Below are 25227 nucleotides of genomic sequence, written 5' to 3'. Positions count from 1 at the left end.
GGTATACTGGCCACTGGATTAACAGTTTTTTGTTCCCTGACTGACCAGAGCAGGGGCTGCTCCAGGCTAATGAGAACACCTGACTCCAATTAACATGCAAAAAGTCAGGTGAGGCCATTAAGCTAATGTGACCACCTGACTCTAATTAAGGCCCCGCCGATACTATAAAAAGGGCTCACTCCAGTCAGGCAGAGGAGAGCAAGTGTGGCTGAAGGGCTGGTTAATGAAGGCACCCTCAAGTTATTGATAAGGGAGCCCTAAGGTAAGGGTGAAGAAGGGAGAAGCAGGAAAGCTGTGGGGAAGTGGCCCAGGGAAATGTAGCAACTCTGGCAGTGAAAGGTTGGCTGCCAACAGCTGCTATCATTAGGGTCCCCAGGCCGGAACCCGGAGTAGAGGGCGGTCCCGGGTTCCCCCCAACCCACCACTACAGGAACACCTCCTGGGAAGGGAAGTCAGGCCCCTGTCAGGACAGGAGGCTAAACTGTTCTAAAACAAGCCCTAGGGACAACAGAGACTGTGGGAGTTCTCTCACCAACCTCCTTGCTGGCTTATGATGAAAAGGGCTCAGTAGACTGTAACCCTGGCCCTAGAGAGAGAAGGGCTACGTGGAAGGTCACAGAGAGCCACTGAGGCTAGCATATACCGCCTAGAAGCGCAGGACCCATGGGGACAAGGTCAGAGCTCTGCCACAGCCACTAATGTACAACTACTACTACTAATAATAATTTTCCCTTATAATTCTCTCAACTTTTTTCTCATTCTTATCACAAATGTAGATAAATTAAAGCCAATCTATTCTACATGCATTTCATCCACACTAGTAAAATAAACAGGCAGTTGAACCAATAAATTTAAACACATGTTGCCAAACACCACCACTGAGAGAATAAATTAAACAATTGCTTGTGGCTCTTTGATTCAAAAATTTAACTCCGTATATATTCACAAGTGATTTGCTCAACAAGGGAGCCTGTGAGGGGACCACAGATCAGATAAGGCTCTCAGACAAAGCCTTTGCTAGCCGCCATCCCCTTTGAGAACTCACAGGTCTGGCAGGAACCTGCTCCTTTAGGCTCTTTTGTTGTGAAATCATTGACTGTTTGGACTATTGGGGCTATGCCCCAAACTGAAGGGATCTATAGGTAAAAAGTAGCCCAGGGAAGCAACTTAGACTCACTGCAGGGAGGACCCTGCTGATGTTGCTTTCCACAGTGCCCTGGGCTGGGACATGGTGGAGAAGGCGGGCCTGAGTTCCCCTACAACACCCCCTAAAGATCTACACCCAAATGATCCCCAGCTTCAGGTCAGGAACAAGTACCCCTACTCTCCAGATAGAGAGTCAATTGACTGGAAGTCATGTGGACTAACCACTAGGTTGCCCGGCCCTCCAAGCTCCCTATCATAGATTATGTAAACAAAGTCCTAGAATAATTTAGTCTAATAATATAATGGAATTTGTAAAACAAATTATTTGATAATATTATTTGACTAACTAAATATTTAAAGAGCTAAAAACCACTGGGATGCAAATTGCAACATGTTCAGATCTTTGGTGCTGATCCTGCAAATAGTTATGTACGTTGTTAGCTTTACGCACATGAGTGGTCCCATTGACTTCAGTGGGAGTGCTCATATGTTTAAATTTAATTATGTGCATAAATGTCCTTAAGATCAGGGCAGTATTTATTCAAGGTTCCATTATTTAATCAGAGGTATTACACAATTTGTTGTTTTATCTGTAAATAGTGAAGGTTGCTGTGAATCTAAAGCATGTTATTAGTGAATCAAAATTTAAATTCCATTAATCTTTGGGCCATTTTTTGTACTGCTTTGAAGAATCTGTTACAATAGTAAAATGATGATTAGCCTTTGATATTTGTCCAAGCATAAGTTAAGATTCATGAATGGGGCAGGGGAGAATGGATTTAATTAGAATCCAAGTGCTTGCTTGCTGACTTCTTTTCACCGCTGGTAATTTTTGATGGCAGTTTAGGCTTTTACTTGATACTTACTTACACATCCAGATATACAAGTAGACTAATTAGAAAAGTAAGGCCCCAATCCTTAGCGCTCTTATACATGTATAGCTGTAATCATGTGGGTCCAATGGGACTATTTATGTGCTATGACATTCCAGGGTGCAATCCAAACAAGTGAGAGGCTGTGTCACCCCTGCTTGCAAGCCTGGATGACTCACAATACTTTGCTGCTGTGGCTCCCACCTGGGCCACTCACAAACAGCCGTCCAGCATGCAAGAAGTGTCTGAGTATAACTGCAGCCTGCTAGCTACACATAAGTCATACTCTGGCTTCCACCAGCCTTGGTTACCACCTGAAGGGTGACCCCAACACACTCCCTGTCCAGGATTTTCCCCAAAAACTTGTGTTCTGCACTGTCCAGCCCTCTTCTAGACAGTCCAGCCATATTAGGTCTGTTGCCTCTCTAAGACAATCAATATACAACAGTCTGCTACCTTAAATGAAGTTACCCAGACAATTCACAGGAGATAGGTTTTAAGTGAGCACAAGTATAAAGCATTAAATCAGAAATGGTTACAAGGGAAATAAAGATAAAATGCTTCATAGTACTAAACTTAACAAACTAGACTTGGTTCAAGATGAAATCCCTTACCACATGTTACCAGTAATATTGCTGACCAAACACTCAGGCCAGGATCTGCTCCCAAAGGGCAACAGCTGTTTCTTTTGTCTTCTTAGGTGAAAAGGAGAAAGATGGATAGGGAGAAAGAACTTGGGGAGTTTTTGCCCCTCACTTTTATAGATCAGTCACCCTTTGAAATGTATTTTCCAATGGTTTCCCCTAGATAAAGTTCATATCTACTGTGAGGTTGGAATCCAGGAGTTTGGTGGTGAAAGAGGTTCCATGCTGTTGTTTACTAAGATGCAGATCTGTTTGTTCCTGCCCAGCTTCCTTGCCAAGGAATGGCCACTTGATAGGTGATTGCCCATCCACTTTGATGACATCTGGCTAGCGGTGTCAGCTTGTCCTTTGTCTTTGAGAAACAGGTTTACCCACTTCCCAGACTTGTCTGGAAAACAAACTTCAGTCATGATTTCACCTTATGTTCATAAAATTGCATACAATGTTGCTACATACTTTTCACTATGATATTATCGACTTCAGAGGGAATGAACAAAATAGGGTAATCCTGAGTGATCCCTCCGCTGGCATCCAGTCTCATCTTTTGGCAGCTGGAGATTTAGAGATACCTGGAGCATGGGTTTGCATTCCTGATCATCTTGGCCAGTAGCCATTGATGGACCTCTCCTCCATGAACTTTCTATTCCCAGCTCTGCCGCTGGCCTTCTGGGTGACCTGGGACAAACCACATCCCCTCTCCGTGCCTTAATTTCCTCATCTTTAAAATAGGGATAATGATACTAACCTCCTGTAAAGAGCTTTTGAGACCTACTGACTGAAAGTGCTGATAGCTTGGTATTTTTATTATTAATAATAATTTTGATACTTCCTGAAGCAGCAATTTCATCTGTATTTACTTGCCAAAGAAAACTAAATAATATTACAGAGGAAGAAATGACAATGGCATAAATATGTTAATCCTCCTGGAGAATAATATATAGGGCCCATTCCGCTGTACGTGTGTATAACCCAGACAAGTGTAGGACTCTGTGACTTTGCACTCATGGCATTTCCTCCTAATTCTTCTGTTGGAAGGACAGAGTTTGTCACAGTCAAGGAAGAGGTTGGCAGTCCAGCTCCTTCAACTAATTCCCACAGGTTTCAGAAGATTTGCTGATAGCAGAAGCCATACACATGTGTCTCCATTGGTAGCCACCAGGGACTCGTCAGTCCCTGAATAGTATGTTCCTGCAGGGATGTTCAGTGATGCAGGTGGAGATCTATAGAGTATGTAGTACCTGGCTCCAGTTGGCCTCATGGGTTTTTTTTGGGGGGGTGTCTTGGCAGACGTTGCCTGGCACCCCTCCCCATCACCACTCTATCCACAAATTTAGATCCCTACAGAGTTGCTGCTAAGGCATTTCCATAGTTTTGAGGGGAAGGTGCTCTGCCCACTTCAGCACTACCATTCACAGAAATGGAGTAGTTCTTGAAGCATTTAATTTGTATGTTTACTAATACAAAATGGAAACATTCAGCCATCAAACGATCATTACTAAAGGGTAAGGGCCTGATTCAAAACCCATTGAACTGAGTGAAAAAAGCTCCATTGACTTCAACAGAAGGGAAATAATTAAACAGCAGGAACGTGACATGACAAACCAGTATAAAGAAAGGTACAAAGATAAAAACTGAATGGAAGGAAAGAGAAATCAGATAATTAAATTAATAAGGATGATAGCTTAATGAACAAGGAGATAATGAAAGGAAAGACGAGCTGAAGAATGTGAGACTCATAGCCAATAAAGGGAACAATATGAAAATTAGCTGGAAGCAGTAAAGAGAAAATTGCTTTTTAAACAGAAATACAAAAAATGCAAGAAAACTGGGAAGGATGAAGAGTCTGAAGGCTAAATGCTTTTTAAAGACCTCCCGCTTCTTCAGTACCATTACTACAGCTTTTTCCTAATATTTATTTTTCTGCTGCTTTCCAACCAATTGAAGCTTTCCTGCAGCCATCATCACCCTATGCTTAAGATAGTCTCAGATGAACTATCTAGATGCTAGGTGTCACAGGCAACTTGATATGCCATGGGTCAATTAATCAGCTGGCAAAGTTTGCAAATGTCCCAGAGGTGATGTCTTCCAAATGAGCCAGGTGAAAGGAGAAGAGAGATACCCACAACAGGACATTGTATAGAGAGGAAAACAAGAGGGAGAAAAGTAAAATGTCACCAACTACTCATTATTATAAAAGGGAATAACTTTCTGTATTATCTATGCATTATGCTTTCAATGCTCATTTTAGGGAGGGAAAAAAAGCATTGCATACTGTGGGGAACTATGAGTGCTTTTTATTGTTAAATTTAAATAAATAATTACAAGAAAAATACTACAGATTGTTGATAAAGATCTGAAATGTTAATTTAGCTTATTGGTAAACATAAATGGAGTGTGTGTCCTTCCAGGCCAAGCCTAATATTTCATAATCATCTGCCCCCAGCTCCCCAGCCTGTTACGTAGGATAAAACGCTGTATACATCACACGAAATTAGGAAGAATTAAATTACTTCTTGGAAGGAAAGATGGTTTTGTGGTTAAAACACTGGCCTGGGAGTCAGGAGATGTAGGTACATTCTGACGTTTGGCAAATCACAATCTCTTTGTGCTTCAGGTACACACCAGTAAAGTGGGGATAATGCTTGCTTAATTTCTCTTTGTTTACTTAGTCTGTAAAATGTCTGTGGCAGGGACTGCATCATCATCATCTGGACACTGATGCCCTGAACTTAGTTGAGGCTTCAACATGCTACTGTAATACAAACAAATAAAATAATAATAGCAGCGGTGCATTCTATTCATTTTTGCCAGAAAGCTAAATATACTTTATCTGAGAGGCTAGAGAGATCATAAAATGTTAGATTAGGTAGATTTAGCTACTTGCTGAATATGTACAGGACTCACAGATGTAATATGATTATCCTTAATTTTCAGAAGACATATAGTACCTATTTCTAGATGGTGGGAGGGTCCATTGGATGTCTGCTAGACTATCACCACTGAGATGGTTACTCCTGATCTCAAAATGAACTAAAAGTCTTCTGGAGCAGATTATTACACTTCAAGCGTTTTTCATCCCCTTTACAGAAAAAGGCATAAAGAATTAGCATCACAAAAAAGCAGTATGTAACAATAACACTCTCACTTTTGTGACAAGCCCACAAAAGCACTTACATTTGCCTTTGAGTCAATTTTGCTGTACTGAATGATCACTGACATTGGAAGTTACCCTTCAGTGGGCCTTATTCATTCTACAGATTAGAGTGGTATTTAACATGGAAGAAAACAGGGTCAGAACCTCAGCTGTTGTACTTCAGTGTAGCTCCATTGAAGCCAGTGAAGCTACACGGATTTATGCCATCTGAGGATCTAGTCTTTGGTTTCTCATTTCCCCAAAGTACAGACTCAGTGCTATTTCAATGTCTCAGGTGTCTAAGCAGACTAAGTCTCCATGCATCTGAAGAAATGGGTTTTTTACCCACGAAAGCTTATGCCCAAATAAATCTGTTAGTCTTTAACGTGCTATTGGACTCCACATTGTTTTTAAGCAGACTTTAAGTTCTGGGAGTTCAGAGAGCTTTTTCTGATCCAGCAAAGGGAGAGGAGAGGTGGAGGGTTGTTTGGTTCAATATTTGGACTGAAGTTTAAGATTTTTTTCTAAAATACTTTGATGCAACTCTGGTGTAAATCTTATGAGATGTTGCTTGTTCATGACCATTGGGATCTGGGAACATTTGAAATCTCATACCCAAAATGTGGGCAGAAGGAAGAGGTTAGATTTCAGTCTGAATGCTACAGCATGGCTGAATTTTGTGACATTTAGCAGCCTCCAAATGCACATGTATTTTTTTTTTACTAGAAACTGTAAGTAACAGAACATGTGTAAAAATATTGACAAAGGAGTTGATAGTATAAACTAATATTTAACTACAGCAGCATCATAGAACTTCATGGCATATTCCAATGAAAACATCAAGTGGCACAGCATATATAGGCACTAAGCTTCTCGCTCCCTTCTTTAAAACATAGTATTTTCTTTCCCTCATTCCCAGTTTTAATAATAACTCAGATTTTTTTCCAGTGCCTGAATAGTAACATATAGGCAACTTGTATAGTTGATGATATTCAGACGGCCTTTGACCCACTTCCTCTTAAAGGTATGTATTATGTTACAAAATAGCTTTTTATTTCACCCCTCTTGGGTAAATAGCTAATTTCCTTATTGTGAAAGATTGGTTAATAGTACATCTATAGTGTTATGCTATTATGTATCTGTCTTTCTTTCTTGATTTAGAAGCGAGAGGGTGACCTCCCAATATAGCTAATTTAATCTGCAAAAATAACCTTGCAAATTGACTTGCCAGAAACTAATATTAGATGAAATCTTTGTTCTATTGAACTTGACTGTCATCAGTGATTCCTTGTGAAAGGCTTAATCTACAATTGTAAAAAACCTCCAGTAATGTTGTCAGGTTTCATAAAATATCTATTTTATTAAAGAATTAGTGATGCAAATTCTGGAGGATTTGCAATATTTGGGGAGATAGCCTGGATCTGATTGAAATTCAGACTGCCTTTTGTATTAAAGTTTGGTAGTGCTAAAGAAATACTGCAGGAGGAAGCTGAGTGGATGATAAAGTTAATGAAATATGTTAATTCCTTTAGGAATGTGTAATGTTTTGTTTCTTATGAAAAACAGAGTTATAATTGACAGAGAGTCCTGTGACACCTTTAAGACTAACAGATGTATTGGAGCATAAGCTTTCATGGCTCCAATACATCTGTTAGTCTTAAAGGTGCCACAGGACTCTCTGTTGCTTTTTACAGATCCAGACTAACACGGCTACCCCTCTGATACCAGAGTTATAATTGGAGCCTTACTGGCTAGTCACAATTGAAAATGGTTATGTTATAATAGTGGTTACACACACCTAGGGCTAGGTTGTCTATCTCATAAATAAACATGGAGATCTGGCTTGAGGGTCAGGACAATTTCTGCTATATCTTCCTTGGAGAGCTACCCACAAATTGTCTCATCAAGAGGGAGAAGTCTGTGGCCCAACTGAGGTTTGCCCACCCACAGATCCTTGGGATCCACAGGGAAGGGAATCCAGGAATCCAGGAATCCATAGAGGCAGGAACTATCCACACAAATGACTCTTACCTCTTCTATCCCTCCTCTTCCTTGGCAGCATGGCTCTAATAGAGGCAGTACTGCCTTTTCCTAAATCCCCTGCAGATGATCGGTGGCAAATGGCCCAAGGGAGATAACGATGCCTCAAGCAGCACTAAGTCCCAATAGACATATTTAAAACGTACACAACACATACAGAGAGCCTCTTTGCTCAGAGTCTAATACAATGGCCCTTCCATTTAACCATGTACAGCACAAGAGAGTACATATCTTACAAAACATAGCAAACATCCTGAATGCAATGCCCCTCATTAATTCACTCTTCTACATGTCCTTGGGGGACCATCGGTTTCCAGGAAGGTGAGCAGAATTGCCTGCCTCACAGCCTGCTATATGCTGGGTAGTTTTTCCCTCATGGAGGCTTCTTTCCCATCTCCTCAGACCTTCCTGTCTGCTGCCCAATGCTTCCTATTTCTGAGTGGATCTCCCCCAATTTCCCTATGTGGCTTCTTATTTAAACACCTGATTGGTCACCTGGCTTTCTTTGTCCGGTTTTTGGTAATTTGCCATTGTTCCAAATTTCCATCCTCCCTTCAGACCAGAGGAGGAAGAATCTCTTCCCAGATTGAGAAAACCCACTATTGTCCATTCAGAGCACCATGGTGAACGTTAAGTAACTTCTCATTGTCTTAAGTCTGAGGGGAAAAAAAACGCTTTTCAGTCTGGTAAAGATACACATATAGAAGCATCCATGTTACAACAGTTTTCATAGTAACTCTTCATAATGACTTTGCAATGCCAACCAGAATTCATAAGTTGTACAGACAGAGCCCTGAGATTCTCAAAGCATCAAAAATTCTTCAGGAGCTAAAGGGTATGAGGAAAGGGCAACAAACCAAATATATAGCATTTGAATAAATAACAACTAAATGGAGAAAGGACAACTATGTACAAATAGCTGAAAGATATAAATGCTGAGGAGAGAATGGAACTGTTTAGGATAAGTCTAAGAGGCTATCATTAATTATGACATTATGAAATCATACAAAGATAAGAGGATGAATATGAAGAAAATTCCTGAATTTTGAGACAGAACTAGAGTTCAGTATCCCATTTGAAATAATAGAATGACACCACTGAAATCATAGAAAACTGGACTGAATGATTCACTTGAAAATATACAAGAGAGAAAATCATTCACTGGCAGAGGTGCAGTATGGAGATGATAAAATAATTTAATCTCTAATTTCTATGATGCTATGATTCACTTTCCACTTACAAATAATGTTAGGAAATGAAAGGGGTGTTTCTGATTAAAGAGAACAGAAAAGATTTAAACAGTTCAAAAATAATAGTTATAGTTATGCTGGTGAACTAGCAAATCTTCTCAGCTATCAAAAGAACACAAAACACTTCATTTGCATGCACAGGGGATGCAGACACATTTTTACTGGGTCATGATTAGAGCCGGATTAAAGGTTTAGAAAACAACCCAAGTTCCCTTGAACATCACTCACAAATTTGTAAATACAAATTCAGTTCAAAATGTAGAAGCTAGAGATCAGGATTCTCCATTCTAGTGACCCAGTCATAGTACCATCAAACCCTAACCCCTTCCAAACCCTACATTGGAAACTTCTTTTTTTTAAAAAGTAATTTGTATCCTTCAGCAAATTTTACCAGGTTCAGCCAGTCAATTAATTCAGACTGTGTACAATGCTTGGTTGAACGATATTTTCAGTGTTGTTCTGTGGAGTTCTTGACACTCATGTTGAGACTTGAACAGATACAAACAATGCAAATATATTGGTCAATGTTTGTCATGCCCTTGACTTAATTAGGGTTATGATGAGGTATAAAGTATCAGTGTTTTAGTCTGCCTCTCAATCTTGCCTCCATTAAAACCTTTGCAGAAGAAGGGTGCGAGCTTGCAAATCTGTACTCACATCACTGGATCATACAGTGCCATCGGTTTTTTTGACTGAACTCATTGAAATCAAAGGTGCCTCCTGTATAAAACTGATGGCACAATATGGCCTAATAGGATTACTAAAATGAGGAAGGGTTCTGTGATTAACATTAACAATGATGTTGGTGACACACAGAGTAAAAAATTTACTAGACACCAAGTCCAAATGGCTGAAATAATATAACTAATAATGCACTGTAAATAAAATAAGTATATATTGTGATAACATGGAAATAAATATTAAGGTTATATCATAAAAAAACAAAAGACTGTTACAGTTTGCACTGACACTTTGCTATATTCCTTGTTGATCAGAATTACTAAAATTATTTCTTTAAAGTTTTTAGGTGGCTTTTTTTCCTTAAAGAAGGAAATCAACAGAAGTAGGTTGTTTATTGAACAGTGCATAATCTCATACTATTAATGCTATGATTATGGTGAACATGGCACTTCCTTATTTAGCCCTTAGTGCTAGCTAGAGCTCAGCAAAATTTTTCATCTGAAACTTTTTTCAATAAGTAGTGCAGATTTAGGGACTTTTAAACGCTTTGTGAATTTGAGTCAACTTCACTGAATTGTTCATTTCAAGAAAAAAATTCAGAAAAAAAATCTAAATGTTTCATTTCAACATTTTGAAGTGAAACATGGTGATATTTTGAATTTTATTTTAAAAAATCAAAAATATTTTTAAATGGTTGAAAACAAAACATTTCAATTTTGTCAATATGAAATATTTCATTTCGCCTGAAATTAATTCTTTTTACAGTTTATTTATTTATTTTTACTTTTCAATTCACTGTCATTATTTTTTTACTTTTCAAAATAGCCATTGAACCAACAAAAATCTGTTATTCACCTAGCTGAACCAGTGACGTACTGGAAGAAAGCAGTTCTGCACTTCCTGCAGTTCTCGTCTACATTTGCTGAGACTGAGGAGCTCCTGACAAGGCAGGCTCAGGACAACTGCAGGAAGAAGGAACAGATGTCAATAAATTTGCTCTGTTCTATATTTCTATAATTTCTTCAGCCTTGTCTAGCTCTGGACCATCCTTGTTCGTTACTGCTGTCTTCCCATCATGAATCAGTCTACAATCCACATCTCTGCTTTGCTGTGAGAGTACTGGCTTTCACTTGCTCTGTGATCAGCAGCTCCCATGGCTGCAGCACTGTCTGGTGTATGCACTGCAGCCTTGGTGATCTTTGGTGGCTGTGATATACCAGACTAGTTAGTAATTGTGTCACCTTTGCCCTGTAACCTGGGGTGCCCTTTACAATGCCTTGCTGCTGTAACCACCAGCCTGGACTGGTCACAAACAGCCTCCAATAGGCAAGACACTCCCAGCTATGTCTGTGTGTTTGCTACAGCCACCCAGCCACACCTTGGCTCTTAGATTATACTGCAGGGTGACTCCAACTCACTCCCAATCTTAGATTTCCCCCTAGAAATGTATGTCTTCTATTGCCCAGCTCTCTCTGAGACAATACAAATTCATATAATTTCTGTATTTCCTTAACAGAAATAATATACATATACCTGGTTACCCCAAATGGAGTTTCACAGACTCTTCAATTTAAACACACTGGATTAGATAAAACAATAAAATTAATGTATTAACTACAAAGAGAGATATTTTAAGTGAGTACAAGTAATGAGGCATAAAAGTCAGAAATGGCTGCAAGAAAATAAAGTTAAAACGCTACTGGTGCCTATCTTAACAAACTATCAGATTCAAGCAAAGTTTTTCTCAACACATGCTCTCAGCAGTCTTACTGACCAAACATCTTAGGTGAGCATTCCTTCCTCATTTCACTGGCTGCTTCATTTGTTCCTTCTGGTTGAGTGTACTAATGGGCAGAGAGAGAGGACAGGTGCCTTGGGGTGTTGTCCCTCATTTTTATAGTGCCTTGGAAAACATTTCTAGCTGAGATTCAGGAGACAGAGAGTCTATAGGAAAGGATGTTCCCTGCTGCTTTTCCTCACGTTTGAGGTTTCTTTCTCTACCCTTCTTACTCGATGACTCTCTTTATTGCTTTGATGCAAATTAAGCAGAGCATACATTCCTTTGTTTGAGACAGTCACCTGTTTGCCAACCTCAGTTTGGAAAATATATTTCTAACACCATACAGTGGAATCTTATCACTTCACATACAATGTTGCCACACACATTTTATCAGTACAATAAGGATGAGCAAATTATGAGCTTTCAAATGATATCTTACAACCTGTATTTTGTACAAAGCTTATTACAATAGTGTGTAGGGTGTGGACACAGGTGCTTTCTGTCACAGTGGCCATGACAGAGTAGTAGCCTTTAAGCCCCTTATGTGTCTCCCCACAGGGAGAGAATCAGGTGATCTAGAAAATCTTCCATCTCCATCCAACTCCAGTCCTTGCCCAGCCCTGTCTGCTCCCCTGTGCAATTTCACAAAGGAAACACTCAAGAAGAAGTGCTCTGTATGGTATACAGGGTGCACCCTCACCATGAGTCCTCGCTAAATCCTTGCTTCTGTCATGGCGGTTATTTTAACTACTACATCATGGATTCAACTGGGGACCTCTAGAAATAAAAGAATCAGTCTCCAGAGCTTCAGCTGAAGAGCCAGGATTGATAGCTGATTCCTGTAACATATTCACAGCCTTTGTTGATTGGGCAGAGAGAAACACATAACATACACTGACCAGTGAGATATACTACCATTCCTTGCATGACAGCACCACCCTGGCTCCACTGCCTAGGTATTCCATCTGGCCATGGAAGCAGGGGCAAGATTCAAGAACATATAATCCCCAGCAGGTATTAGAAATATAGGAGATGTCTTTTATAGACATAACTTTTTTTCGTAGAACAATTTCATGGTAAGATAGAGGTGATGCTGATGGGCAGAGGAAAATACTTTGGGGGATTATCAGCCACAATGCTCTCTCATTTGGCTGAAGGTACACACCCACAATTAGTCAATTCCTTCCTTTAGGAGACATCTTGAATTCCTTTCTGACACTAAGCTTTCACATAGTAGCACCCACAAGTAAAGCTTTCTACCATCTCCGGTTGGCTAGGAGACACTGTCCCATCCTGGCAGACAATGACCTGGCCTTGGTTCTATACACCTTCATCACCTTCTGTCTGAACTACAGCAGTGCAATATACCGGGGCAATATATCATCAGCCCTTAGGAAACTCCAAGTAGCTCTGAACAATACAGGGTGTCTACTTGGAAACATGGGATACTGTGAGTACATTAAAGCTGTTCTCCATACTCTATGCTGTCTTCCCATAGACTAGTATCAGGGGGTAGCCGTGTTAGTGTGTATCTACAAAAACAACAAGGAGTCTGGTGGCACCTTAAAGACTAACAGATTTATTTGGGCATAAGCTTTCGTGAGTAAAAACCTCACTTCTTCGGATGCATAGAGTGAAAGCTACAGATGCAGGCATTATATACTGACACATGGAGAGCAGGGAGTTACTTCACAAGTGGAGAACCAGTGTTGACAGGGCCAATTCAATCAGGGTGGATGTAGTCCACTCCCAATAATAGATGAGGAGGTGTCAATTCCAGGAGAGGAAAAGCTGCTTCTGTAGTGAGCCAGCCACTCCCAATCCCTATTCAAGCCCAGATTAATGGTGTTGAATTTGCAAATGAATTTTAGTTCTGCTGTTTCTCTTTGAAGTCTGTTTCTGAAGTTTTTTTGTTCAATGACAGTGACTTTTAAATCTGTAATAGAATGACCAGGGGGATTGAAGTGTTCACTTACTGGCTTGTGTATGTTACCATTCCTGATGTCCGATTTGTGTCCATTTATTCTTTTGCGGAGGGACTGTCCGGTTTGGCCAATGTACATGGCAGAGGGGCATTGCTGGCACATGATGGCATATATGACATTAGTGGATGTGCAGGTGAATGAGCCCCTGATGGTGTGGCTGATGTGGTTGGGTCCTCTGATGCTGTTGCCAGAGTAGATATGGGGACAGAGTAGGCAACGAGGTTTGCTACAGGGATAGGTTCCTGGGTTGGTGTTTCTGTGGTGTGGTGTGTAGTTGCTGGTGAGTATTTGCTTCAGGTTGGGGGGTTGTCTGTAAGCGAGGACTGGCCTGCCTCCCAAAGTCTGTGAGAGTGAGGGATCATTTTCCAGGATAGGTTGTAGATCGAGGATAATGCGCTGGAGAGGTTTTAGCTGGGGGCTGTATGTGATGGCCAGTGGTGTTCTATTATTGTCCTTGTTGGGCCTGTCCTGTAGTAGGTGATTTCTGGGTACCCATCTTGCTCTGTCAATCTGTTTCCTCACTTCCCCAGGTGGGTATTGTAGTTTTACGAATGCTTGATAAAGATCTTGTAGGTGTTTGTCTCTGTCTGAGGGGTTGGAGCAAATTCGGTTGTATCTTAGGGCTTGGCTGTAGACAATGGATCGTGTGATGTGTCTTGGATGGAAGCTGGAGGCATGTAGGTACGTATAGCGGTCAGTAGGTTTCTGGTATAGGGTGGTGTTTATGTGACCATCACTTATTTGTACTGTAGTGTCCAGGAAGTGGATCTCTTGTGTGGACTGGTCCAGGCTGAGGTTGATGGTGGGGTGGAAATTGTTGAAGTCCAGGTGGAATTCTTCAAGGGCCTCCTTTCCGTGGGTCCATATGATGAAGATGTCATCAATGTAGCGCAAGTAGAGGAGGGGCACTAGGGGACGAGAGCTGAGGAAGCGTTGTTCTAAGTCAGCCATAAAAATGTTGGCATACTGTGGGGCCATGCGGGTACCCATAGCAGTGCCACTGACTTGAAGGTATAAGTTGTCCCCAAATCTGAAGTGGTTGTGGGTGAGGACAAAGTTACAAAGCTCAGCCACCAGGCTTGCTGTGGCCTCATCAGGGATACTGTTCCTGACAGCTTGTAGTCCATCCTCATGTGGAATATTGGTATAAAGTGCTTCTACATCCATGGTGGCCAGGATGGTGTTTTCAGGAAGAACGTCAATGCATTGTAGTTTCCTCAGGAAGTCGGTGGTGTCAACGTAAAGATAAAAAGCAAAGAGGATGACAAGGGACTCACTTCAGTAAACTTCATATCTGTTGGGAGTTCTGGATCAGTAGAGAGAGCTCAGCAGTCTTTTATCACTGATTTTCAGAAAGGAATAGCAGATTTAAAACAAGAAAAAGTTGGACCAGTCCCATAGACTAGAGAATCAAGTTCAAGGTCTTGGCCCTTATCTTCAAGGTGTTCAATGGCTGGGGCCCAGCATATCTAAAAGATCACCTAAAGCTCCAGCATGAAGACTGTGGTCAACAACTTCATTCCACAGGAATTTCTACCACAAAGGTAAAGCATGTCTGTGCAGCTTTTTGAGAGCTGCTTTGAGAGTATGAAATTAACTCCCTTAGGATGTAAGGACCATCTCAAACCTCATCACCTTCCAGTCCAAGTGCAAGGCTTACTTCTTTGACCTACCTTCTCCAATATAAACACACAGCAATAAATACATTTAAAACACCTTATCAAAATAAAACAGTTCACTGCACACAAAATTTTCATCCTGGGGAGAGGGGGAGAGAGAGAGAGAGCAAGAGAGAGAGAATGAATCACATATGACAGATATTAGTCAAGTTGCTTAATGTACTACTGGAAGGCATTCAGATGCTACAGTAATGAGGGCAATGAAAGAACCTATACAGAATAGAATAAGCAATGATTCACTAACTGGAACTGCACTTTACATGTTCCAATTTACTGAAATCATTCAAGTCTTCAGGGAACAATTCCATACAGGCAGAAGGTGAACTAACCTAAAAGGTATTTTCCATCTACACTTTCTACAGGCTTGTACCTGCTCCCATTTAAGTCTACAGCTTTACTCCTATTGACATCAGTAGAATTAGGATCAGGCCCTGTGAATCTATCGCTATGTCTACACTGCCTCACAGTGCAGAGTACAAATAGCAGTGTGGTCCAAAGTGCTGCGTTGTAACTCCCCTGTGTGTGGACACTACAGGCACAAAGTAACAGGTACCTAATTCGCATTAGTGTGGTCCTGTTTAAAGAGAATTACATTAAAGTGAACTAGGACCTTTTAGTTCACGCCCGTCTATACAGTGAAAATTATCTTACTGTATACTTTAAAACAATGTAGGTACCTTTTAATAAATAACAATAAGTCAATAATATTAACTGACTTTTTTAATCATTTCATTGTAAAAATATGATTCTTCAAGTTATAAAAAGCAAGAATATATTTACAATTCTTCATTGGTTACCTTGTATTACCACGTCAAATTACATTTTCAAAAATATGAAAATACTCAATACTGACTCCAATTCCATTAAAAAAATTAATTCACTTTTGCATGCCATTCCACTATTAAAATTCAAACTCAACTGATCGATGCATACATAGGCCCTCCGTCCTGCAAACATAAGGCAGCTGCCTTACATGCTCACAAATATTGTCTCATTGTTTCCTTGTACTTACACATCTGTCTGTCTGTCTTCATCTGCTCTCTTGTCCTGCACTTAGATTGTAATTTCTTGGCACAGGGACCATGTTTTTGCTCTGTATTTGTATAGTCCATGGCACAATGGGGTCCTAGTGCATGAGTAGGCATCTTAGGCTTTATTGTAATACATGTCTAAATGAATAACCTTACACACATTTCAGTAGTCCTTTTAATTTCAATAGGACTCTGCATGTGTATAAAGTCACTTGTGTGTGTAAGTATTTGCAGGATCTAGTCCACAGTTACTTATTAAAAACAGTAACACAACAGTGAATAAAAGAGTAAAAAATCAATCAGATAATTGGAACATATGGAGAAATGCTAGCCTCTCCATGTTTAACACGGAAGCTAGCTTTCCATTGTAAATGGGTTTTGTGCACGATGACTACCTCCCTTACCTTCACCAAGACTAAATCAAGCCAGCTGTAGTTTTTCCATGTGTGATCAGATGTCAGAGTAAATATTTTGGAAAGCTTGAGACAAGGCGGCCTCTGAAGTAGCTAGTTTCCAATTCATTGTCAAATAGACAGTATGCTGTTAAATACATAGGAGTGGATTACCCTTCCCAGAGATAAGTCTGTGGTTCTTTTATTAAAGGGACGTGGTTTTCCCCATCCATACATGAAGAAAGAATCCAGGTTTCTATCCCACTAAAATCTTAAGGCTCCACCGAGTTTCTCACAGATTTTGGGGCTCGACCAGTGATCCGTTCTGATGCCCCTGCCATCCCTTCCAATGGAACCACATTGCCACGGAGTGCCATAGATCCATTGCCCTAGAACCTAATTGGGTTCTGCAGCAGAGAGGGGCTCAGCACAAAGTGAATACAGTTTGGGGCTGGGGTTTTTTTTGGAGGATTTACCACAGGAGTATGTAGTATGGTAGGGCACAACAATGCACTCTTCATGCCCCATGCTGGCATCATGTGTAAGATCCAGGGCCAGTGCTGGCTGACCCCTGAGAGGGAAATGTGACATACATACATACATACAGGCATGCTCAGAGCATGGATCTCAAGGGGAAAACAGGGCCTATGAATATTATTTTTCTTAATTATCTTTCTGGAGTGTGATTCCCCTCACTGAGGCTCTTTGGCTGCTGACCAATGTAACACAACCAAACATTACCATAAACTTAACTTTACAAACTTGCCCTTAAATTTCACAATGAATAAAACAAATTCTGTAATGGGCAGTAAGTGATGCTGGGAAAGATAATAAATAGGGGGACAGCTCTGAGTCAAATCATCAAAACATCTTTGAGGTCTGGGAGAAATGTAAATCATTTTCAGGAGACAGAATATGCAACAGTTCAAGTTGTAGACACTTTAAATCACCAAGCAATGAAGAGAGCAATTAAAGAGCATGATTTAGGGAGTAAAGAAATTAAATACAATTTCGTACATCCATTTTTACCATGAAGGACAATGGGAAAATTCTTGATCCATAGATAACTTTTATGAGAAATTAACATGTGGCCTTAAGAAAAGCTGAAGTCTCTAAGGCCTTGTCTACACTACGAGAGTAGTTCGAATTTACTTGCATCGAATTTTTGGAATCGATATTGCAAAGTCGAACGTCTGTGTCCACACTAAGGACAGTAATTCGACTTTGTGAGTCCACACTAACGGTGAAAGCGTCGACATTCGAAGCAGTGCACTGTGGTCAGCTATCCCACAGTTCCCGCAGTCCCCTCTGCCCATTGGAATTCTGGGTGTAGCCGGCAATGCCTTCTGGGTAACAAAATGTGTCGAGGGTGCTTTTGGGTAACTGTCGTCATCCGTCCATCACTCCCGCCCTCCCTCCCTGAAAGCGCCGGCGGGAAATCAGTTCGCGCACTTTTCCAGTCATTGACAGCGCGGATGCCACAGCACTGCGAGCATGGAGCACGCTGCGACCATCGCTGCAGTTGTGGCCGCTCTCAACGCCTCGCAGCTTATCATACACCTTTCCCTGAGGCAGATGCAGAAAAGTCAGGCGAGGAGGCTACGGCACCGCGGTGATGTCCTGAAGTCTGAGAGTAGCACAGACCTCTCAGAAAGCAGGGGACCCAGCGCCGAGGACATCACGATGGCAATGGGTCATGTTGATGCCGTGGAACGGCGATTCTGGGCACGGGAAACAAGCACTGAGTGGTGGGACCGCATAGTGCTGCAGGTCTGGGATGAATCCCAGTGGCTGCGAAACTTTCGCATGCGGAAGGGAACTTTCCTGGAACTTTGTGAGTTGCTGTCCCCTGCCCTGAAGCGCAATGACACCCGGTTGCGAGCTGCACTGAGTGTACAGAAGCGAGTGGCCATAGCCCTCTGGAAGCTTGCAACGCCAGACAGCTACCGGTCAGTCGCGAACCAGTTCGGGGTGGGCAAATCTACCGTGGGGGTTGTTGTGATGCAAGTAGCCAAGGCAATCGTTGATGTACTGCTGCCAAAGGTAGTGACCCTGGGAAACGTGGAGGCGATCATAGATGGCTTCGCAGCGATGGGATTCCCAAACTGCGGTGGGGCCATAGATGGAACTCACATCCCTATTCTGGCACCGGACCACCAAGCCACCCAGTACATTAACCGAAAGGGCTATTTTTCCATGGTGCTGCAAGCACTGGTGGACCACAGGGGACGTTTTACCAACATCTACGTGGGATGGCCGGGCAAGGTTCATGACGCTCGTGTTTTCAGGAACTCTGGTCTGTTTAGACGGCTGCAACAAGGTATTTACTTCCCGGACCACAAAATAACTGTTGGGGATGTGGAGATGCCTATAGTCATCCTCGGGGACCCAGCCTACCCGCTAATGCCCTGGCTCATGAAGCCCTATACTGGCGCCCTGGACACTGAAAAAGAACTCTTCAACTACCGGCTGAGCAAGTGCAGAATGGTGGTGGAGTGTGCTTTTGGCCGTCTCAAGGGGAGATGGAGAAGCTTGATGACTCGCTGTGATCTCAGCGAAACCAATATCCCCATTGTTATAGCAGCTTGCTGTGTGCTCCACAATCTCTGTGAGAGCAAGGGGGAGACCTTTATGGCGGGGTGGGAGGTTGATGAAAATAGCCTGGCTGCTGATTACGCTCAGCCAGACAGCCGGGCGATTAGAAGAGACCTGCGGGAAGCGCTGTGCATCCGGGAGGCTTTGAAAGCAAAGTTCCTGAGTGAGCAGGGTAACCTGTGACTTTTAAGTTTGTGTACAGAGAAGCTGAACCTGCCCCCGTTTCTTTACCCAGTTAATGTTGACTATCCTACCCAGTTACATACCCCCTTCACCCCCTTCCAACACACGTTTCGAAATAAAAATAGTTCTACTTTGTTAATGCACACCGTTTTTTTTAATACTGTTTTCGCGGGAATTTTTTAAAACTGGGACGCAGACTGTGGTGCGGAGCGGGTGTAGTGTAGTGACGCGAATGAAGCTTCTAAACTCAAGGATTGACGGGCTCCGCTGCGGTGGGATGGTTGTTTCAACGGAGCCTGTCACCCCTCCTGATCGGGACTGTGTGTATGGGGGGGCTATGTGACTTTGTGGCAGGGGGAGGACGATTACAGATCCCCTGCTGCATGGCTCTGTGATCCTGCATAAGGACTGCCGCTTAAGATCTGTAACTGCCCTCCCCCGCCACAAAGTCACAGAGCAACCCACCCCCCACCACATAACATGAAAACAACCTCCCAGACTAACCAGGGTAACTAGTCACTGCATCACTGCACTGTGTATGTGCCCTGCTGCTGTGCCTGCCCCCGCCTATGTACCCTGCCAAAGGTGACTGTCCTGTCCAATTACCAACCCCCTTTCCCCTCCTCCTCCAAAAGAACATGATTGAAACAGTAGTTAACATGAACGTATTTTTTATTATCAACTACACATGGAACTGGGAGGTGAAACTTGGACGGGGGCTTGTGTCAGGCGGGAAGGAAAGAACTTTTCAAGTTTTGGGGAATGAGAGCCTTCTGCTACTAGAGCTCTCTGCAGGGGTGGAGTGAGAGTTAGCAGGGACTCTGCCGCCTCTCCTTCTTTGCACTTTGGGTGAGGTGGGTATGGGACTTGGTGGCGGGGGAGGGCGGTTAGAGATGGACTGCAGCGGGGCTCTGTCCTCCTGCCTCCGTTCCTGCAGAACATCCACAAGGCGCCGGAGCGTGTCTGTTTGCTCCCTCAGTAGTCCAAGCAGCGTTTGAGTCGCCTGCTGGTCTTCCTGCCGCCACCTCTCCTCCCGATCCATGTTTGCTTGCTGCATTTGGGTCAATTTCTCCCGCCACTGGGTCTGCTGTGCTGCCTGGGCTTGGGAACAGGCCATAAGTTCAGAGAACATGTCCTCCCGTGTCCTCTTCTTCCTATGCCTAATCTTCGCTAGCCTCTGGGAGTGTGATGCCAGGCTAGGTTGTGAGACAGTCGCAGATGTGGCTGTGGGAATGGGAAAAAGGGAGTGAATTCCTCAGAAAGATAAATGTAGTTGTGAACAAAGAACATAGTCTTTCTCTGTGAACAAGACCATGCACAGCACCTATCACATGCGCACTCAGCACAAGGTCGAATTCTCGGCCTTCGCATTCAGTGCCTGGGGTCTTCCACAGCACATTTGAGAAGCGGGGCAGCACAACGGAATTTCTGTTGCAGGCAGACATGGTAAGCCGTAGACTTGTGGCAGTTTAAAACTTTTATATTACCACTGGCCTCATTTCACATTTAAAGCAATGTCAGTACCTGCTGCCAGCAATCCGGCAAGCGGGAACTCTGCCCCTGTCCCACCCCCTCGCGGCTGTCCCCAGGAACGATCCCTTTCGGCAGCCCCTCTCCCGCCTCCACCGCGTGGCTGCAAACCAGCGGTTACAGTTCTGTAAAGGAACGAGCAAGCAGTCCCAACACTAACATTCCCCTACCTAATTCAAAGCAGGTCACCATGGGCGACATCACCCTGATGAGGATCTCTGACAGCGAGAGAGAGAGAATGCTCCGGGAAAGCCTCCAAAGACCAGGGCCGTATGCCGCCCTGCTGTGCAGAGCAATGATTCCCGAGTACTTGATAGTCTCGTGGCGCGGCAACGTGTCGTACTTCGGAGGACCCAATAAGGCCGCTCTCCCCAGGAACCTCATGCAACGGCTTTCCAATTACCTCCAGGAGAGCTTCATCGAGATGTCCCGGGAGGATTACTGCTCTATCCCTGCACATATAGACCGCATCTTACTCTAGCTGCAGTAGCAGGGACTAAACAGTAGAGCGGCTTGGGCAGGACAATCACGGAAAACCGGACATTGCTAGATTTTTTTTCAAAACTTGCACTGCCCATGACTGAACCGTTAAGTGCCTAGGGCAAACTAATCATGAACAACCCATTCTTTTAATTGTTAATATTCCTGTTCTGTTAAAAATAAATGTTTAGATGTTTACAACACTTACTGGATGATCCTTCACCAGATTCTGTGTCCGGGGTAACGGCTGGGGAGGGTTGGTAGGGGATCTCTGTAAGGGTGATGAAGAGATCCTGGCTGTCGGGGAAATCAGCGTTGTGAGCGCTGCCGACTGCCTCGTCCTCCTTATCTCCTTCCTCATCTTCCCCGTCCGCTAACATGTCCGAGGAACCGGCCGTGGACAATATCCCATCCTCAGAGTCCACGGTCAGTGGTGGGGTAGTGGTGGCGGCCGCACCGAGGATGGAATGCAGTGCCTCATAGAAACGGGATGTCTGGGGATGGGATCCGGAGCGTCCGTTTGCCTCTTTGGTCTTCTGGTAGCCTTGTCTCAGCTCCTTGATTTTCACGCGGCACTGCGTTACATCCCGGCTGTATCCTCTCTCTGACATGTCTTTAGAGATCTTCTCATAGATCTTTGCATTCCGTTTCTTGGAGCGCAGCTCAGAAAGCACGGACTCATCGCCCCACACAGCGATGAGATCCAATACTTCCCGATCAGTCCATGCTGGGGCCCTCTTTCTATTCACAGACTGCACGGCCATCACTGCTGGAGAGCTCTGCATCGTTGCCAGTGCTGCTGTGATCGCCACGATGTCCAGACAGGAAATGAGATTCAAACTGGCCAGACAGGAAAAGGAATTCAAATTCAAATTTTCCCGGGGCTTTTCCTGTGTGGCTGGTCAGAGCATCCGAGCTCGTACTGCTGTCCAGAGCGTCAACAGAGTGGTGCACTGTGGGATAGCTCCCGGAGCTATTAGCGTCGATTTCCATCCACACCTAGCCTAATTCGACATGGCCATGTCGAATTTAGCACTACTCCCCTCGTCGGGGAGGAGTACAGAAGTCGAATTAAAGAGACCTCTATGTCGAACTAAATAGCATCGCAGTGTGGACGGGTGCAGGGTTAATTCGATGTAATGGCGCTAACTTCGACATAAACGCCTAGTGTAGACCAGGCCTAAGAATGATGTTATTGAGCAACTTGAGAAACTCAAGGGCAGTAAATCACTAGGACCAGATGGTGCTGATGCGAGAGTTTTGAAGGAAATGAAGTGTGAAATAGCAGAGATAACGATGAAGATATGCAATCAACCAGACACTGTTCCCAAAGATTGGAAAGTTGCTATCTTTGGTCTAAAAAAAAAAAAGCCATAGATGATCCTGGGAATTACAGACCAGTGAGCTTCACTACTGCTCCAGGGAAACTAGTTGAGAATCTCATTAAGGACTGAGCAGTACAATACTTGTATAACTATAGCTCAGTAGGGTTTAATCAGTATGGCTTCTGCAAACAAAAAACTCTCAATACTATTATAAGTCTTAGAAGACAGTGGGAAGAGGAATGGTGTTCCTATACTGCCCATGCTAATAACGTTTTATATGTTTTATCACCTCAGCCATCCAAATGCGGCTTCTCTTTATACATTCTAAGAAATGCTACTGCAGAGAGGTACTCATCCCTTCTCTGTAGGGTAGTGTTTCTCAACCGATGGGTTACAACCTTTAAGGGCGGGGGGGTCACAAAAGGCAATCAGGGAGTTTTGTGGCATTGCAAATTTTACTACAATCTAAATGAAAGAAAATCTTGTTCCCCCACTTCCTGTATACTCTTACCATTCAAGCTCAAGTATTCTCTGTCAACTTTTCAAAATATACTCAAACAAATAAATTATGTGAGCTAATCATTTGTATCGATTTTTTTTATCTCTTTCTTTTCTAGCAAATGGATTGAGCGCACAAAAAGTTTTGACTTGGAATAATTAGGACCCTGTGTAAATCATGACTTCATGGAGAGTGCAAAAATCATGAAAATGCCCCCAAACTGTCGTTTTAAAAATATTTTTATTTTAGAGGAAAATGTCCACAACAAAGTCTTTAATACACAAATTACCTTAGCTCGTCAATTTCCAGGATTTTTACAAGGAAATTTAATCCATTTCAAGGATGGAATGAGTTTTACAAGTATTAGTCAAAATTGATTATGCTTAGAGCAAAGTTAATTCCATCCTTTAAAATGAATAACATTGCTTGTGAAATTCATTCTATCCTTGAGACTGACTAAATTTAGTTGTAAAATTCATTCCATGCAAACTCTGAGAAATTCAGTACTGTTTACACTGCTCTGAATTTTCTTTAAAAAAAAAAAAAATAAATAAAAAATTGAGATTTATACAGGGTCTATGAATAAGGGATCACCATCCTGAAAAGGTTGAGAAACAGTGCTTATATTACCATTTATACTATCTTTATAGCGTCTTTTCCAATTGCCAAGATTCTCATTCTATTCCTCATTGTTTGAACTGAGAGCAGAACTATAACAACACTTGTAGAAGGCCCTTGAGTTTGTGAGCATACATCATTGCTCCTCCTGTCACTTCATCCTTCACATCTACCTATTGCTGTGCAGAGAAAGATAATTCAACTTCACAGAGGATTTTTATATTTCAGAATTTGGTTAATTCCTATTAGGAATGTAAAGTAAAAGTTTCAAAATTGTCCTTGAAAGGGAATGCAGGCCCAATTCTGGGGCAGTCTGCCTTGCTCATGCCCTGGACCCTGGAAGCCCTCTTGTCTCTGGCCCCAGAGCAGTCCATGTGGCAGGGATGCCCCAGAGCCATGAACCTTGGAGGCCAACGATCAAGGCCAGGCCAGGCAGGTGAGCTGGTAGGAAACCAGGAAGTTCCATCAGAACTTCGGTGGAATCAGGCCATCTCCACAAAACATTCTGATTTTTGCCAAATTGGCAAATTCTGACAAAATAATGATTCACTGGGATATTTCCAAATAGCTCTACATCTGACCCATATGAATCATGCCAGTTGACCAAGGTCTATAATCTTTTTCTGTTGCACAGTCTTCTTACAGGCTTTCCTTCCTCCATCTCTCTGTTCCTCTCTTTTACTCTTTTCACTCTTTCAAGTAAATACTTGGAATTTTCTATATCTCAATGCAGCATCTGGCAAAATGAGGCCCAGGCTCTACCTTGATATAAATGTTAAATACCAATAATAATAATTCCATATAAAAAGCAACAGAGGGTCCTGTGGCACCTTGAAGACTAACAGAAGTATTGGAGTAGTCTGACTCCTTGCATCAGACTACTTACGTCTGATGAAGTGGGCATTCACCCATGAAAGTTTATGCTCCAATACTTCTGTTAGTCTTAAAGGTACCACAGGACCCTCTGTTGCTTTTTAGAGATTCAGACTAACACGGCTACCCCTCTGATACTTAATAATTCCGTATGAAATTCAATTATGTCAGCTCAGGTCTGAGTTGTCATTTGAGAGAGCATAATGTATCTGTCTGTGCTATGACAGACTGAATTTTTCTCCTGTATAATGGTTATATTGTGCAAATGATCGATAAACCACATTCTTATTGGCTTCTTTTGTAGATAGATAATACATTTATAAAAGTTTATTCTTAACAGTGCATTGAAATACTTCTGCCTGTGTTCAAAACAAATTATCCCGCAGCATGGTATGATAGTGAAAAGAACTTCAGTTGTGAAGGCTGTTAAGTTTCAATAATCACACATCTGTCTTCGTATCACTTTTCTGACTGCACGACACTCTTTTGTA

The sequence above is a fragment of the Trachemys scripta genome, chromosome 1, assembly GCF_013100865.1.
Source record: "Trachemys scripta elegans isolate TJP31775 chromosome 1, CAS_Tse_1.0, whole genome shotgun sequence".
Lineage (NCBI taxonomy): Eukaryota > Metazoa > Chordata > Testudines > Emydidae > Trachemys > Trachemys scripta.
Note: the sequence above shows the minus strand (reverse complement) of the source record.